A 3,299-nucleotide genomic window follows, 5' to 3' on the forward strand; every position below is an offset into this window, starting at 1 on the left:
TATATATATTATGTCTTTAAAAACACTTCAGGATCCTAAAGGATAAAAGACACATTTACAAGTGCAAGTCATCATTATCATCAATAAATTGGATGTTGGAGACACAAAAACCAAATTCAGAGGCATAAATATTTTTTCAGTTTCTTGTATATGTAAAAATATGGGAGATATAGACCACAGTGATCATGAAATTCTTCAAGTTGATTTTAATAACAATCATGCTGAAAAATGAAACTTATTATGTCAGAGTTGAACTGGGAAGAAACAAATAAAGAGAAGTAACTCCTGTAGCACCTTTGTGCCCATCTAGAATTGCTGTTCACCATTCTTTCGGCACTTCTCTTGCTCCTTTTGTGCAAAAGGTATCACCATCTAACGAAACAATTAAAGCTTGACAGTTTAAAGATGCTATTTTGCTCTTTTCAAGCATAAGTGGCAGCCAACAAGACAAACTAGACCCACTACTTCACTATCAGCAGAGTCAATGTCATCCTGTATAGAGTGCCCTAAAAATAAAAGCCATTCTCTTTATGTAGGCTCATCAAGTCAGGTCATGTCAACCCCAGAGGGCAGACAGCACTGCACTAATTTTATTATTCTATTTTTAAACATGGCCTCCTTAGATCTTTCAGTGTGTCCTACATATCAATGCAAAATTGACACATTGTACTCAAGTCCCTATTCTCAACCACCCCCGATTTCTGAATATCCCACCCAGTCAGTGTGTTTGCTGTCCAAAACAAAGAAGCGGTCACATTTAGTTTAATGTCATCTGTTGTGCATTGGTTGGCTGTATAGGGGTCACGAGATCAAATCAAAATTAGCATCTACAAGACTGATCAGTGTTAAGAATTTAGTGCCCCAGAGGGCTCAACTCCAAAAGCTGAACTGAATTTTACAGGCCCATGAACACAGTTGAAGCGAGAGGGTTCCATCCTGAATCACCTCAGATTCACTAATGGCTAGAAGTCATGCTGAGTATGATCACCTCCCAGAGACAGAACAAAACCTCTCATATCTTTTGGGTACGTGTGAGAAACTTAGTTCCCAATAGCTGCCCTCCAACACCACCAAGGTCACTCAAGCTAAGAGTTAGAATGCTAGCACAAGACACAGATACAGAGGAAGAACTGCTGATATTTTTCAAGGCAAATGGAAGGAATTCCATTGGACCACAGATTTACACCAGGCTATGGTTCTTAGATTACCTTTCATATTTGTATTTTTTACAGCAGTTGATGCTGGGCAGGTACATGCATTGTAGGGCAGCCTTTTAAAACAAAGAGCTGAAGAATAAACTTCCCTTACACCTACTTCTTAGAGCAGTAAAAAATAAAAAGCTGATTTTACCTAAACCCCAAACTTTTAAAAATCCTACTTTACATCTGCAATTTAGGAATTAGCATTTAGTCTGATATTGACTAGCAACCTGAAGCAGTTTAAAGGCAAATAAAAGATATTTCAGTTGATGTCATGGCAGTGGTTTTAGAACATAACAACAATCTATTCTGTGTTCAGCATGTGTGCAATAAAAAATTACACAATCATATGTGAGAGGAAGGTAAGGAAAGGGAACTAGGATGTTTTCAATAGCTTGGCTTAGCAAGCTCCTGAGATATTCAAATTCTAATTTTTATCATAAAAACGTCATATTCCCAAGGGTCAGACAGGCACATCTTTTAGAAGGCTTTGGCTGTAACTGTGGGCAGCAAACAGCTCTCAATACCCTGTCACAGTACGTCCTGGAACAGCTATACTCTTCCTTTGCAGTGTTGGCTGGTAATATCATCCCAAGGAAGTTTTGCACAAGATAATGAGATGATAGGAGTCACCAGCTTCTTAAAAAGGTCTGGTGCCTACTACACTGTACTCTCTTGGCTAATCTCCAGCTGGGCTTCTTCAAACTTGGCAGGGTGCTTTTTCCCATTTTGCCCAACTATTTTTTGCTATGTAAGGGTCTGGAGCTTGGGCTTTATTTTTATTCTTTTATTTGTTTGGGTTTCATCCAGGAAAGAAGGAATGCTGGCCCAATGTTTGAATTGCACATTAGAAATTACTACTTAATGTCTCTTCTTGTATACCTCATTAGCTAAGAAAATAATATTGAAAGAGTACATGTAAATGTTCATCTAACAGTAGGATAATGACCTGCTAGCAACCTTGTTCATCTGCTTTCCTAAGGCTTTTTTGCAAAGGCTTATTCCAAGAACAGCAGACCGCAGAGAACAAAGAGAATGTCTCCACAGAAATAAAGTGTCACGACAAATCCTCCAATCTGTGAACACGAAAGTTTTAGGTACTAGTATGTCTGTGTTAACATAGCATTCTGTCTGGCAGACTTGGCTTCCAAGACATTAGGAAGGTATGCACAGATTTTTTTTTTCTATTTTGCTAACCCAGCACAGCCGTGCTGTTGCCATTATCCCAGTCAGCCAGATGCTGCAGATCCCAGTATCGTACCACACAAATATATACAAGTGACGAGTGTTAGTCGACTAGATACTGAAGTTCAAACCGGACAAAATAGGTACATCATAGAATCATAGAATGTGTTGGGTTAGAAGGGATCTTTAAAGGTCAACTAGTTCAACCCCTTTACAGTGAGCAGGGACATCTTTAACTTGATCAGGCTGCTCAGAGCCTCATCAAGCCCGGCCTTGGATGTCTCCAGCAATGGGGCCTCCCCCACCTCACTGGGCAACCTGTTTCAGTATTTCACCACCTTCATAATGAAGAACTTCTTCCCAGCTTTCTTGAGAGCCCCCTTCATGTACTGGAAGGCCGCTACAACATCTTCCTGCAGGTCTCTGTTCTCCAGGCTGAACAGTCCCAACTCTCTCAGCCTGTCCTCATAGGAGAGGTGCTCCAGCCCTCCTATAGGTCCTAGTAGGTCCTACCTATTCATCTCAGTTTGTTGTTCTGTCTGCTTTTATTTCATATTATCTGTCTGTCCCTTGCATGAGGAAGGCAACAGTGAACAAAGGAGAATGAGAGAGCTTTGTCTGATCACAATCTGAAAGACTTGCTGCCTCCTTTCTCTCCATAGGAAGCATTCCTGATGTGTATTCTTGCTGTTGGGCAGACCAACCTACCAGCTTCACACTTGTGTCACTAAAATTTTCTCAACTCCACTTCTCAGAAAAATGGAGAAGAGACACACCAAAAACTTCTTAGAAACACTTTCACAACTTCTCCTTTAACATCTTCTGTAGGCAGGCAAAAGAATGCTGAAGAACAGCAAGCTATGGAGATGTTAATAAACATGTTTGTTTGAAACATACATTAAAAGCTGTGCTCCT

The sequence above is a fragment of the Mesitornis unicolor genome, unplaced genomic scaffold (genome assembly GCF_000695765.1).
Source record: "Mesitornis unicolor isolate BGI_N332 unplaced genomic scaffold, ASM69576v1 scaffold39290, whole genome shotgun sequence".
Taxonomy (NCBI): Eukaryota; Metazoa; Chordata; class Aves; order Mesitornithiformes; family Mesitornithidae; genus Mesitornis; species Mesitornis unicolor.